The sequence below is a fragment of the Artibeus jamaicensis genome, unplaced genomic scaffold, assembly GCF_021234435.1.
Source record: "Artibeus jamaicensis isolate MK-2021 breed Jamaican fruit bat unplaced genomic scaffold, CSHL_Jam_final contig_1998, whole genome shotgun sequence".
Taxonomy (NCBI): Eukaryota; Metazoa; Chordata; class Mammalia; order Chiroptera; family Phyllostomidae; genus Artibeus; species Artibeus jamaicensis.
This window is the reverse complement of record NW_026521407.1, coordinates 23551572-23567180: the sequence shown is the minus strand read 5'-3', so window position 1 is coordinate 23567180 and position 15609 is coordinate 23551572. Positions and strand designations below refer to the sequence as shown.

The 15609-nt window shown below is 46.2% G+C and overlaps 1 protein-coding gene across 1 annotated transcript in view; it reads right to left on the bottom strand.

The window, feature by feature from the left end:
* The window catches only part of MYO1D (myosin ID), a 334697-nt gene that overhangs the window by 3038 nt on the left and 316050 nt on the right, over positions 1-15609 (bottom strand). The gene's annotated exons all lie outside the window — the stretch shown is intronic.

Sequence of the window (15609 nt, the reverse complement as noted above, 5' to 3'; positions counted from 1 at the left end):
TATTTTAAGACTTGAGAAAATTAACGCAATAGGCTGGCACCTCGGCTGCTCACACGCGCCGGCACAGCCCCACACGGCGCCCGCAGCGCTCCCAGTGCTGGGCGGGGGGAGGAGGGCTCGACGGCGTGGGGCTCTGGACCGGGCGCACCCGCTCTGCTCTGTGTGTGTGGACGCCTTCGTGTCTCTGGGGACGCGACTGGGGCATGGACAGGCTGGCCCGCCAATGCCCGCGGGGCTCCCTGGACCACTGTTGCTCGTGATGAACACCGAATGCCAAGTGTCCGCACCACAGGGGGCAGGCAGGCAGGCGGAGGCCGGCGGGCGCTTGCTCCTGCCCAGCCTGGCGTTGCTCCCCTGGGCCCCAGTGAGCAGGAGGCCCTGCCGAGGCCCCAGGGGCCTGGGAGGCACAGTGTTGATACCTTCTCCCACCCAGACTCGAAGGCAACCTGTGCTGGCCGCCAGACAGCACTCAGATGGTGGGGCTGCGGGCTGCAAGCACCTGCCCCAGGGGGCCTGGCGGGGTTCTCAGCCGGTGCCCCACCTGCCTTCTCATAAAACATGCCGCAGAGGGAGAATGGGGCAGAGGCCACGGTCATCAGGTGCGGCACTAGGGATGCAGCACTGACGTCTAGTCAGCTACGGCTAAAGCCTTGGCTGAGACTGCTATTTTTAACCAGACTTAAGCCGTAAAAATAGCAGAGCCCATCGGAGGCGGGGGCTGAGGCGCTCCTCCGTTCCTGCGGGAGCTGGGCCCGGGTGCGGGGGCCCTGAGGTCCTCGGGCCAGATGCACACGAGCACTGCTGCCCGGCCTGCAGCCAGACCCACCTCCAGGCCCTCGCTGCCCGCCCTCCCGGCCTGTACTTTCTTTGCTGGGTCCCAAGGTCAGGCAGCCTCCCCACCTCCTTGGTCAGCCCCGTAGGGCTTCTGGGTCGCCCGTGCTGGGCTGGGGCCTGTGGAAGCCTCCTGACCCTGGCAGAGGCCTTCCCTTGCTGCCGCCTCCCGGGGGGCTGTGGGTCCCTTTGGGGCCCTGTGGGGGACAGGCTCTGCCTCCCACTTCCCGCGCCTTCCCTTCCTTGTCCCCTGAGCCTGGTACACAGGTGTGCGCACAGCGGGTTCCAGAACCACCCTCGGGCCCAAAGTCCCAGGGAAGGGTTCTAGAAAAGGCCACGTTCCAAGTCAGCGTGACAAATCGGAGAAAGAAAACATGAATCACTACCCCGCCCCCATGTCCACACAATCAGAACATGCTCCTTTCGGTCTAGTTCTTCTGACTTGAGACCCCTCATAGCCACGAGTTCAGGTTGGGTGAGCACGGCCCCCGACGCCCCCCTCGCTCCTGCTTTCAGCCCGTGCATCCCTAAAAGCTGCGCTCCACCCTTGGTGCAGGGTTTGGGCTGGTGGGAAAGTGAGCAGCGGCAAACGGCTGTTGCAGAATGGCACTCCAGGATGGCAATGGCACAACTTCACCTGGAAAGGGAGCCCCCGGGTGGGGTTTGCAGATTCCAAAAGCACCGAGGGACGCCTGCCCCAGACTGCTCTCCCCACCCCACCCTGGGGACAGCACCTCTGCCCCTCAGTGAGTGCGGGGGAGCGGGCACTGCCTGGGGGGCAGAGTGAAGGCAGAGGGGTCCTCTGGGACACCCTAGCCCACAGACACAAGTAACTATCATTGATTTGTTAAAAGTATTAAAAAATTGCCCTGGCTGGTGTAGCTCAGTGGGTTGAATGTAGGCCTGTGAACCAAAGGATCAGGGTTTGATTCCCAGTTGCAACCTGGGTTGCAGGCCAGTTCCCAGCAGGGGATGCACAGGAGGCAACCACACATTGATATTTCCCTCCCTCTCTCCTTCCCTTCCCCTCTAAAGATAAATAAAATGTTAAAAAAGGTATTACAAAATTTCAGTATTATATTAGTTTTAGGTGCACGACAAAGTGATTAGACGTTTGTATCTCACGAAGTGAGCCCTCAGGCCGTCCAGTACCCATGTGACACAACCCGTATCATTACATGTCACTGACTACACCGATCCCCTCGGCTGTACTTCCGTCCCCAGGACTGTCTGTCACTGGCGACGTGCTTCTCAGTCCCTTCACCTTTCTCACCCGGCCCCCAACCCCCTTCCACCTGGCAACCATCAGTTTTTTCTCAGCATCTATGAGTTTGTTTCTGTTTTGCTAATTTTCCTTTTTAGATTCCGCATGAGTGAAATCATACAGTATTTGTCTTTCTCTGACTCATTTCATTTAGCACGGTACCCTCCAGGTCCATGCGTGTTGTTATCATGGCAAGATTTCACTCTCTCTCTCTTTTTTTTTTATTATGGCCGAGTGCTACCCCGGTGTAGAGATACTGTATGCCTTCCTTGCCCACTCGTCCGTCGGTGGGCACTGAGGCCGCTCCCGTATCTTGGCTGTTGTGAATAATGCTACAGAGAACCTGGATCTTTGGGAACTAGTGTTTCAAATTTCTTTGGCTAAATATCCTGAAGTGGAACTGCTGAGTCCTATGGTGGTTGTGTGTTTAATTTCCTCAGGAACTGCCATTGTGTTTCCTGCGGCTGCACCAGTTTACGGTCACTGATGATGGCCACTCAGACAGGTGCAAGGTGGTGTCGCACTGTGGCTTTAATCTGCGTCCCCTGATGACTACTGATGTTGAACATCTTTTCATATGTCTCTTGGCCACCTGTGTGTCTTCTTGGGAGAAATGTCTATTCAGGTTTTTTGAGTGTTTTCTAACAGAATTGTTTTTTTGATGGTCAGTTGTATGATTTTATGTCTTTTTGGATATTAATCCCCTATTGAATGTATCATTGATGAATATTGACTTCCATTGAGTAGACTGTCTTTCTGTTTTGTTCATGGTTTCCTTTGCTGTGCAGAAACGTTTTGGTTTGATGTAGTCCTACTTATTTATTTTTTCTTTTTCACTCCTTGCCTCAAGAGACAGATCCAAAAAGAAATATTTCTAAGAGCGATGTCACAGAGTTTACTGCCTGTGTTTTCTCTTAGGAGTTTTATATTTTCAGGTCTTATACTTAAGTCTTTAATCCACTTTGAGTTTATTCCTTTGCGTGATGTAAGACAGTAATACCTGCAAAAGAATGAAACTGGATTTGTCTAGTTTTCCCAACACCATTGAATGAATAGATTGTCTTTACCCCGTTTTATATTCTTGGCTTCTTTGTTATAGAATAATTGACAATATAAGCACGGGTTTATTTCTGGGCTCCATTCTGTTCCATTGGTCTTTGTGTCTATTTTTATGCCAGTACTATGCTGTTCTGATTACTATAGTCTTGCAGTATAGTTTGGTATTGAGTAGTATGATACCTCCAACTTTGTTCTTCTTTCTCAAGATGGGTTTGGTTATTTAAAGTCTTTTGTGAAAAATGCTATTGGTGTTTTGACATGGAGTGCATTGAATCTGTACATTGCTTTCGGTAGTAGGGACATTTTTTAATGATGTTAGTTTTTTCTATCCACAATCACAGTATATGCTTCCATTCATTTGTATCTTCTTCAGTTTATTTCTTTAGTGTCTTACAGTTTTCTGAGTACAGGTCTTTTACCTCCTTGGTTAAATTTATTCCTAGGTATTTTAGTCTTTTTCATGCAAATGTAAATGGAATTTTTTTTTTAGATTTTACTTATTTTTAGAGAGGAAGGGAAGGAGAGAAGGAGAGAAATATCAATGTATGGTTGCCTCTCGTGAGTCCCCTGCTGGGAACTGGCCTGCAACCCAGGCATGTGCCCTGACTGGGAATCGAACTGCGATTATGTGGTTTGCAGGCCTGCCCTCAAACCACTGAGCTACACCAGCCAGGGTTAAAATGGAATTATTTTTAAAATTTCTCTTTCTGGTAGTTTGTTATTGGTATATAAAAGTGCAACCAGTTTCTGAATATAAATTTTGTATTCTGCTTTATTGAACTCACTTATTAGTTCTACTAACTGGGCTTTTTGTTGGTGGATTCTTTAGGGTTCTCTCCACGTAGTATGTCATCTGCAAATAACAGTTTTACCTCTTCCTTTCCAATATGAATGCCTTTTATTTCTTTTCCTTCTCTGATTTCTGTGGCTAGGACTTCCAATAGCATGTTAAATAAAAGTGGTGAAAGTGGATATCCTTGTCTTCTTCCTGATCTTAAAGGGGGAACTTACAGCTCTTCACCATTGAGTATGATGTTACCTGTGGGTTTGTCATATATGGCCTTTATTACAGTGAGGTATTGTACGTTTCCTCTATCCCCAATTTGCTGAGAGCAATTATCATAACCAGATGTTGGATTTTGTCAAATGCTTTTTCTGCAGCTACTGCTATGATTACAGGGTTTTTAGCCCTTAATTTGTTTATGTGGTCTATTACGTTAATTGATTTGCAGATATTGAACCCAACTTGTATCCTGGGAATAATCCCACTTGATCATGGTGTATGATCTCTTCAGTGTTTCGCTGAATCCACTTTGCTAATATTTTTTGAGGAGTATTGCATCTATGTTCATCAGGAATATTGCCTATAATTTTCTTTTTTTAAAAATATTTTTTATTTTATTGATCATGCCTTTACATTTGTTCTATTCCCCCCTTCATTCCCCTCCACCCTGTACACCCCTCCCCCACCATTCCCCCCTTTAGTTCATGAACACGTGTCTCAAGTTCTTTAGATTCTATATTTCCCCTACTATTCTTACCCTCCCCCTATTTTCTATCTAGTATCTATGCTACTTATTTTCTGTACCTTCTCCCCCCTTTTCCTTCTCCCACTCCCCTGTTGCTAACCCTCCATGTGATCTCCATTTCTATGGTTCTGCTCCTGATCTAGCTGTCCTCTTAATTTGCTTTTGTTTTAGGTGTGGTTGTTAATAACTGAGTTTGCTGTCCTTTCACTGTTCATCTTTTTTATCTTTTTTCTTAGGTAAGTTCCTTTAAAATTGCATATAATAAGGGCTTGGTGATGATGAACTCCTTGAATTTGGTCTTATCTGAGAAGCACTTTATCTGTCCTTCCATTCTAAATGAAAACTTTGCTGGATAGAACAATCTTGGTTGTAGGTCCTTGGCTTTCATGACTTGGAATAATTGTTTCCAGCCCCTTCTTGCCTGTAAGGTCTCTTTTGAGAAATCCACTGACAGTCTGATGGGAACTCCTTTGTAGGTGACTGTCCCCTTATCTCTTGCTGCTTCTAGGATTCTCTCCTTCATGTTAATCTTGGCTAATGTAATTCTGATGTGCCTTGGTGTGTTCCTTCTTGGGCCCAACTTCTTTGGGACTCTCTGAGCTTCCTGGATTTCCTGGAAGTCTATTTCCTTTGCCAGAATGGGGAAGCTCTCTTTTATTATTTGTTCAAATAAGGTTTCCACTCGTAACTGTTCCTCTTCCCCTTCTGGTGTCCCTATAATTTGGATGTTGGAGCGTTTAAAGATATCCTGGAGGTTCCTAAGCCTGTCCTCATTTTTTGAATTCTGGTTTCTTCATATTTTTGTTTAGTCATTTTTTTCTTCCTTCTGGTCTGCTCCCTTGATTTGAGTCCCAATTTCCTTTTCATCACTATTGTTTTCCTGTGCATTACCATTCTTTTCAATTAGTTTAGCCTTCATATGTTCCTCTAATTTGTGACTAAAATCAACCAGTTCTGTGAGCATCCTAATCACCAGTGTTTTGAACTGTGCATCTGAAAGTATGGCTATTTCTTCATCACTTAGATTTATGGGCTCTGGGGCTCTGAGTTGCTCTTGAGCCATGTTTTGATCTGTCCATGCCTGTTACGTATGAGGAGAGGTGCCTTGGGCGTTCACCAGGGCCGGGCCACCCAGGTCACTGGTTTGTGAGCTGTATGTGGGGGCAGGGTCAGAGAAGGAGCAATGGCAGTCCTCTCTGCTCACCCAGTCCGTCCCACTGCACGCCCCCACCTGTTTATCTGAGTGGAAATGTGCAAGCCTGCTGCCCTGCACTGTGCGGTCTCAATGCTCGCCTCTTCACTGGTTTATCTGCGTGCAAATGCGAGACCGACTGCAGACAGCCAGCCGCGCCTCTTCCCTGTGTCCACCTGTAGCTAGCCCACACCTGTTATCCGCACCTTAGGCTGCTAGCTCACCACCCGGTCAGGGATCTTTTTGGCCAACCCGCTCCGCTGCTGGCTTCGCCCCTCTTACCAGTTTAGCTGAGCATATTGTTGTTTTCGGACTCCGTATTGTCGATTTTCTGTGTGGTTTGGTTGCGTTTATTGTTATTAAAACTTTGTTGTTTTTAGATTTGGTTGCGCGCGGACGCAAGGTGTTTCCACCTACGTCTCCATCTTGGCGGAAGTCCTTGTACTACTCTTAACATTCCCCTATTTTGTACCTACCAATTATGCTTCCTGGTCCCTGCACCTTTCTCCCCATTCCCTCCAAATGATCTCTGTATCTATGATTCTGTTCTGGTTCTTTGCTTCATTTTTTTTTTTTACATCCTGTTGTTGATAGTTGTGAATTTGTTGCCATTTTAGTGCCCATAGTTTTGATCTTTCTCTTAAATAAGTCTCTTTAACATTTCATGTAATAATGGCTTAGTGATGATGAACTACTTTAGCTTTACCTTGTCTGGGAAGCACTTTATCTGCCATTTCATTCTAAATGATAGTTTTGCTGGATAGAGTAATCTAGGTTGTAAATCCTTGCTTTTCATCATTTTGAACACTTCTTGCCAGACTCTTCTTTCCTGAAAAGTTTCTTTTGAGAAATAAGCTGACAGTATTATGGGAACTCCTTTGTAGGTAACTCTGCTTTTCTCTTGTTGCTTTTAAAATTCTCTCTTTATCTTTAACCTTTGGCATTTTAATTATAATGTGTCTTGGCGTGGTCCTCTTTGGGACTCTCTGACCTTCCTGGGCTTTTATGTCTATTTCCTTCACCAAATTAAGGAAGTTTTCTTTTATTATTTTTTCAAATAAGTTTTCAATTTCTTGTTCTTCCTCTTCTAGCACCCCTATGATTCAGATGTTGATATGTTTGGGGATATCCCAGAGGCTCCTTATACTATCCTCAAATTAAAAAAAAAATTCTTTTTTCTTCTTGCTGTTCTGGTTGAATGCTTATTTCTTCCTTATGTTCTAAATCATTGATTTGAATCCCAGTGTAATCCCCTCCATTGTTAGTTCCTTGTAGATTTTTTTAAAATTTCACTTAGTGCAACCTTCATTTCTTCCAGGTTTTCTTTTATGCTGTTGCTGTATTCAATTAGTTATCTGAGCATCCTGATAACCAGTGTTTTGAACTCTGCATCTGTTGGGTTGGTTATCTCCATTTCCTTTAGTTCTTTTTCTGGGGGTTTGTTCTGTTCTTTCATTTGGGCCACATTTCCTTGTCTCCTCAATTTGGCAACCTCCCAGTATTTGTTTCTGTGTATTAGGTGGAGCTGCTTTGATTCCCTGTCTTAGTAGGGCAGCCTATTATAGAAAAGGCACCTGTAAATTGTGTGGGGCAGAGCCTTAGGTAATGCCAGGGTGGGGCAACATGTTTCACTGCTTTGCGGCTTTGTGTGTGGGGAGGGTTCAGAGACAGGACAATGCTGCTGCATGACTTCTGGAGGTTTACCTGGCACTCTCTCGGTTCCTACTCACTTCACTTATTCCTCGTATGTGACTGGTGCCCATCCAGCTGGTGCCCTGGTCCTAAATCCCAGAGGGGGTTGGCCTGTGTAAGTTCTAAGTCCATGCAGACCCTTTAAGTGGAGTCTCCTGAAAACCCAGCAGTTTCTTCCACTGCCCCACCCCCCACTAGTTTTTACAGCCAGAAGTTATGGGGATTTATCTTTCTGGTCTTGCATCCTTGGGCTGTGTGGTCTGGCCTGGGGCCGGGATCCTTCACTCCCAAAGTATCCCTCCCAATTTTTATCCACCACCCGTGAATGTGGGACTGCTCATTCTGCTGCCCCTCCTACCCATCCGGATAAATCCTTGGTCATTGGACTTCCATTGAGGAGAGCTCGATTTTCTGTTGGTTTCTGGGTATTATTTATTTTGAAATCCGGTTATAATTTTTTCTGTAGCTATGTGAGGATGCAAAGCCTGATGATGTACAACTCCATCTTGACTGGAAGTCCCTTTTTTCCTGCTTCTTGTTCTTGTTATAGCCCTTGTTTTAAAGCAGGGGTGTCAAACTCATTTTCACTGGGGGCCACATCAGCCTCACAGTTGCCTTCAAAGGGCTGAATGTAATTTTAGGACTGTATAAATGTAACTACTCCTTAACTAGGGGCAAGGAATTCAGTGCTGCTGCCAGGTAGAAACAAGGTGCTGTGCTGGGTAAAATAAGGTGGAGGGCTGGATTTAGCCCGTAGGCCTTGTGTTTGTCACCTGTGTTTTAAAGTCTGTTTTGTCTGTTATGAGTATTGCTAACCTACCTTTCTTTGTTTCCATTTGCACAAACTATCTTTTCAGTCTGTGTGTCTCTTTCAATCTTAGGTGGGTTTTGTCAGCAGTGTATGTATGGATGTATGGGTCTTCTTTTAAAAAAAAATTTCATTCAGCCACCCTGTGTCTTTGATTGAAACATTTAATCCATTACGCTTAAATTATTGATAGGTATATAGTCATCGCCATGTTATTGACTGTTTTTCTAGTCCTTCTCTGTTCTTTTTTATCCTCTTGCTACCTTCTCTTGTATATTGATGACTTTATGGTGTTGTGTTCAGATTCCTTTCTCTTTATTTCTTGTATATCTCTTGTAGATTTTTTGGTTTGTGGCTACCATGTGCTTTATATATACCACATTATGTTTACAGCAATCTATTTTAAGTTAATGGTCACTGAAGTCTGAACACATTCGAAAATCACAACACTTTTTACTCATCCACTCCACGTTTGTTTTTGTCATTTTGAACTTCTTTTGCGTGTATTTGTGTGTACTGCTTATTGTTGTAATTACACATGATCTTACTTTTGTCTTTTAATGTTTGTACTAGCTTTATATTTGGGTTGATCCACTGCTTTTACCAAATGTTTGCCTTTGTCATAGTGAGAATTTTTTCTTTCCTATATTTTCTTATTCACATTTTGACCTTTTCTACCTAAAGAAGTTCCTTTAACACTTTTCATAATACTGGTTTAGTGCTGATGAATTCCTTTAGTTTTTTATCTTCTGAGAAACTCTTGATCTCTCCTTCCATTGTAAATGATAGCTTTGTTGCGTAGAATAATCCTGTTTGTAGGTCTCTGCTTTTCACCACTTTGAATATTTCATGCCACTAGCTTCAAGCCTGAGAAGTTTCTGTTGAAAAATCAACTGACAGTGTTATGGGAGCTTCCTTATAGGTAACTGACTGTTTTTCTCTTGTTACTTTTAATATTCTTTATTTTTAACGTTTGGCATTTTAAGTATGATGTGTCTTGATGTGAATCTCTTTGGATTCATATTGTTTGGTACTCTCTGTGCTTCCTGCACTTGTCTGTTTCCTTTACCTGGTTGGGAAAGTTTTCAGTCCTTATTACTTCAAAAAGTTCTCAATCCCTTGCTCTCTCTGCCCTCCTGCTAGCGCCCCTGTGAAGCAAATGTTGGTATGCTGAGGCTGTCTCTCAGATCCCTTCAACTGTCCTCATTAATTTTTTTTTCCTGTACCAGTTGGGTGTTTTCTGTTACCTTGTCTTCCAGATCACTGATTCAACCCTCTGCTTCATCTAATCTGCTTGCTGACTTCCTATACTGTATTCTTCATTTCAGTTACTGTATTATTCATTTCCGACTGGTTCTTTTTTATGGTTTCTATCGCTTTGTTGAAGTTCTCACTAAGCTCATATATTCTTTCCCTAAATTCATTAAGTGTCTTTATAACCAGTGTTTTGAACTCTGTATCTCGTAGATTATCTGTCTCCATTTTGTTTAGTTTTACTTCTGGAGTTTTGTTCTGTTCTTTCACTTGGGGCATGTTTCTCTGACTCCATGTGTTTGTTTCTAAGTATCAGGTAGAGCTGCTACGTTTCCTGATCGTGGCACAGTGGCCTTATGTAGTAGGTATCCTGTTAGGCCCAGTGGTGCAGTCTCCCTGTTCACCTGTGCCAGGTGCTCCAGGTGTGTCCCTTGTGTGGGTTGTGTGTACCCTCCTGTTGTAGTTGAGTCTTGACTGCTGTTGGCATGTCAGGCTGACTGGCTGTGTGTGTTTGCTGTCATTACAGTGGATAAGTTGTTGTGCAGGGACTGACCCCACAGAGGGGGAGTTGCTTTAGTGAGGCTCTGGGGCCAGCTGAGTCTGGCCTTTGGGTGTGCCGTTTGTGGAGCTGGTTGGGTGGTGTTCTGGTGTGGTCTGGAGCCAGCCACTGAGTATGTTGGTTCTGGAGCCTCTTTGAAGAAGCTCCCAGGCAGACCAAGATCAGCCACCATTTGTTCCTGCTTGGTCCTGCCTGATGGGAGCTACAGAGTGATCTGTGGTTGGTTGCTGCTTATGCTGGGTTTGTGGTGCTTAGTTGAAACTATGTTCCAAGCCAACACTGGCCACAACTTCTGTCAGACTTGGGAACACCAGATGGGAGTTATAGTGCAAACTGTGACTGGTTACCACTTGTGCTGGGCTCGAGGCCACTTAGTGAGAGGTACAGGGCACACTGAGGCCAGCCACTGCTTGTTTGGGGTTTGTGGCCCTTTGAGAAATTTCAGGAAAGTTTGCAGTATTGGCTGAGGCAGGCCCCTTGTGTGGAAAAGCCACTGAAATGGGCTAGGCAGGCGTGTGAGTTGAGTGAAAGGGGGTCTCACGGAATCTCCAGGGTGAGGCAGACAGTATTCGCCAGGTTAATGCAGAGCTCAGATTTGGCACCAATGCCTGCCAGCAGGGTTGGAGGAGGCTCAACAAAGGAACAATGGCACCTGCTTGCTTTCTGATTCCAGAGACAGCTGCCTGGACCCCTTCTTCTCCAGCTCTCACCCTGACGCTAGTCAATTCAGTTCTTCCATGTTTGTCCTTGGCCCTTTTCAAATTGTTGCCCCTCCACTGGAGCTCAGAGCCAGTGAGTTTTTGAGTGAGTGAATCTATATGTGGGGCCCTCAAGAGGAAGTTCTGGAATTCTGGAAGCCCTCTGTCTCACTGTAATCCTTGCTTGTTTTCACAGCCAGCTGTTATGAGGCCTTGTCTTCCTGGCACCGGTGCCTGGTCTGGGGAGCCCTGTTGTGGGGCTGGAACCCCTGCTCCTCAGGGGGCAGGCACCTCATCCTCACTGCGGTATTCCTCCCAAATCTTAATTGCCAACGTGGATGTGGCATCTGCTTGTTCTGCTTCTCTTTCACTCCTACCAATCTAGGTGTGGCTGCTTCTTTGTATCTTTACCTATAGGACTTCCATTCAGCTAGTCTTCAGTTGGTTCTCAATAATGGCTATTGTATAATTTCGCTGTAATTTGATGTGTGTTGGTGGCGGTGAGCTGAGTTTATCTATTCTGCCATCTTGACTGGAAGTTACTATCATTTAGACTGTGAGGCTGGCCCTTCCCAGACCTGAGGCCACCACACTACCAAAGTGAATGTTCTCTCTTGAGTGGCAAGAAGGAAAGCAGAGGATATCGACATGGTGGACGCAGATGAGTTGTGTCCCCTTCCCCTTCTCTGTCCCACCTCTCCTGGGCCAGCCCTGCAGCTGCTTAGACCCCTGTCTGGTGGACCGACAGGCTGTCCTAGACAGCTGGTTGGTTGTCCTCTCTCTCCCATGGGCAATGCTGGCTCTCTGGCATTCCACACCACATGCCCAGAACACGGGGCAGAGGGGCCTGGCTTGGCAGGAGAGTGCACAGAACCACCAGTGTGCAGAGCATGCACGCACTGGCTGGGTGCGCTTATCTCCTCTCAGCCACATTTCTCCAGCTTCCCCCTCTTCCAGACCACAGATACTAATCTGTGGCAAATATCTAATTACATCTTCCCAACAACATCCCTCAACTGCATGAGAATCAATCTTAATCAGCCAAAGAAAAGCCAGCATTCAGTGGTGGTCCTCACACTTCCCCTGGATTTTTGCTCCACATTTTCTCAGGCCACTTGAAATTTCCCCTGATTCCTTTCAGGTCTGAATTCAGCAGAGGCTCTAGGGATGGAGGGTCTGGACTCCTGCACGATCTTTCTGACCTTGCCCAAGCCACTAAAACCTCTGTGAGTCTGTCTGTGTAACCATTAAATGTGTGTAATAAATAGGCTCTCTGTTTACTTTATGAGTGAAGGTAAATGGATGACTAATCTTATCCAGCCCTGGCTGGTGTAACTCAGTGGATTAAGTGCAGAACCAAACGGTTGCCGGTTCAATTCCCAGTTAGGGCACATACCTGGGTTGCATGGTAGGTCCCCAGTAGGGGCCATGTGAGAGGCAACCACACACTGATGTTTCTCTCCCTTTCTTTCTCCCTCCCTTCCCCTCTCTCTAAAAGTAAATAAATAAAATCTAAAAAAATTTTGTTTAATAAATAATTTTATCCATCTATTAGTACAGCCATCTGCTATCCAAGTACTCACTACTTACTCCATGCCAGACATGTGCTAAAAACACAGAAAACGAGTGTGCAGCCAAGACAGGGAGTCTCCCCAGCCTCAGCAAGCTGCCTGCCCACACCAGGTGTTCAGTCTGAGGAGTCTTTCACCCTGAAGGATGTGAAGCAACTCCCAGCTGGTGTAATGCACTTGCTGTCTCGACAGACAACAAAGACAGTGTGGACTGAGTGTGGTGTCTCCTCAGTAAGTTACAGACAGACTTTCCCACACAGCCCAGCGATCCCACTCCAGGGTACATGCCCTAAACACATGAAAACTGGTGGTTCAACAAGGACCCTGCACAGGAACATCTACAGCAGCATTATCTGCAATAAACAAAAGGTAGGAACAATCCAATTGTCTGCCAGCTGATAAATGGATAAAGTGTAGTGCATCTCCATTCAATGAAATACTACTCAGCCATGAAAAGAAATGAAGCCCTGACACCTGCTACGTAGATGAAGCTCGAAAACATGCATGTTGAAGACATCAGACACACAAAGGCACACATCACATAATCCCACTTACATGCCATGTCCAGAATAGGCCAATCTACAGACAAAAAACACATGAGAGGAACTGGGGAGTGGAAGAGCTGTGAAGTTGTGTGAGGTTTTCTTCAGGGCTGATGAACCTATTCTGGAACTAGACAGCGGTGATGGTTGTACAACATTATAAATGGGACAAAGGGTAATATTTATGTTTTGTGTATTTTACAATACTTTAAAAAGTAGACTCACCTTGCCCTGGCTGGGTAGCTCAGCTGTTAGAGCATTGTCCTGATATGCCAAGGTGGAAGGTTCGATCCCTGGTCATGGCACATGCAGGAATGAACCAATGACTGCACAGATGGGTGGGGCAATGAATTAATCTCCCTCCCTTCCCTTCTTTCACTCTCTCTCTAGTAGATGGATCTAGTGGAAAAATAAATTGCCCTCAAACCATGCTTTCTTTGCTCATTTGAAGTTCAACGAAAATGGTCTTAAGACCAGCGAGGGGTTTTTTGTGCCCAGTTCTGGAGACAGAGCAGCACAGGACCCAAGCTCAGGCAGGAGTGGACGCTCTGGGAGGGTCAAGAGACATCTCTTGCTGGAGCTTCGCCACACTGGGAATCTTTATAGAGCCAGATCACCTTCCTTACTTTTTAAAGGGAAGAAGGCAGATTTTAGAGATGGAGGCAGGGTATCTCTCAGGGTGTGCCAAGCCGAATGACAGCTGCGAAGGAGCCTGGCTGCCGGGGAAGGGGTTTTTTCTCCCCATCTTCTGTTACAGGATTTAATGGCTCAGCAAACTGTGGAATTCGGGGACTTTCATCTTGTTTCATCTGTTCCAAGCCATCACTGCAGGCAAATGGCCTTTATCAAATTACTTTCCTCCATTTTTCATTTAGACTCCTGTCCCCTGCTCATCAGAGAAATCCGTGGGTAAGTGCAAGAGTCCATCAATGTGAATTCCTGTGCCAGTCATATATTTATAGGTCGTGCAGAAATGGAGTAATTCAGGTCTCCCCGGGAGCTGAATCAGCCTAGAGAAAGTCCCCTCCTGTCCAGATGTCTGGTCAGCTTAGATCAGGAGACCCTCACCCACTGGCCTACCCTACACAGACGAGGACCTGAGGGATTGAGTGAACTTTCTCTGAATAGCATTCCCTACTGAAGTAGTGGTGATCCTGGGTCTAATGAAGGCTCTTTATTATTATTTTTAAATATTTTATTTGTTTACTGCTAGAGACAGGTAAAGGGAGGGAGAGAAACACTGATTGGCTGCCTCTCGCACATGCCCTGACTAGGGACCAGACCTGCAACCCAGGCATGTGCCCTGACTTGGAATTGAACTGGTGACCCCTGGCTTTCCAGGATGATGTCCAACCCACTGAGCCACACCAGTCAGGGCATGCAGGCTCTTTAAGGGGAGAGAATGGAAGTGAGGTGAAGTGCAGCACCTCGCTGAATATATTCTTTGGGGGTGTGGCAAGGAGTTCCTGAGGGCCATGCAATGTTCTCTCGTGTTTGGTCACAGGATGTGGTAGGAGGAAGCTCGCCTTGCACCAAATGCAGGCAGGTAGTAAAATAGATGCTTTTCAAATTGATGGTAAATTTAAGTATTTCATAATAAACCCTAGAGTCACAAAGGACACAAATGCATGTGCTCTGACTCTGAGGACACTGGCTCAGAGTGGACATGGCAACTGGAGTTCATGTCCGCAGCTGTTCGCTGTGTGCTTCACTTCTTCAAGAAGCAAGTCCCGCTGCTCTTGTCAAACCACAGAGGACAAGTCTTTCAAAATCTGGGTTAAGGAAATGCTACTTCTGTTTCTGTCAGGGTCGAATGGATACTTCGGTCACTTCTAAAGCTAAGAGTCCAGTGCCCATGCAATTTTGAGAGTGAAGGGTGTCATATCTCTTGGTCTACTGAGTCCTTTCTGGGTTTGCAGTTGGTGAGGGATGTGGGCAAAATCACTTTTATTTAGAAAATAAAACTTTCATCACTAATCAGCTCTCTGCAGGCAGCTCGTGCAGAGGCCTGGCTATGTCACCAGATTGACCTGGCTCCCGGGGCAAGTGGGCGGAGCTCTCACTAACCCTCCTGGGGCCCTGATACTGCTCCCCACCCACCCCAGCTGGCCGCCCTTCCCCATGGTTCTCTCCTCACCGACAGCCATCACCCATTTCTCTCCAACCTGCTCTCCTTTTCTTGGCAGCTATTTACCAAGCCTTTACGGTGGGCTGGGCCCCATCCAAAGAGCACACAAAACTAGCAGGACACAGGCCCCAAGCTCAAGGCACTCCCATACTTATCCGGGAGATGGGCAAATGTTAATGGCCTGCTATACACCCGGGATGCACAGAGGAGGGCTGCCGAAGTCTGGGTGCGCTCCCAGAGTGAGTGGCGTTCAGACTAACACCTCGAGAAGTGGGAATCCCAGAGGGGTATTTTTGTTTATTTGTTTTCTCCATAATATACCGGTTTGTCACCCATGCTTGTGGTTTCAATGACCCAATTGGTGAACTTATCCCAGCCTGAGGTCCAAGTCCCCTGAATGTTCCACAGCCAGCGGAGCCCATCCTCTTGGCCCCCGCCCCACACTGCATCCCACCCCTCCCATCAGGCCTGTCTCAGTGAGT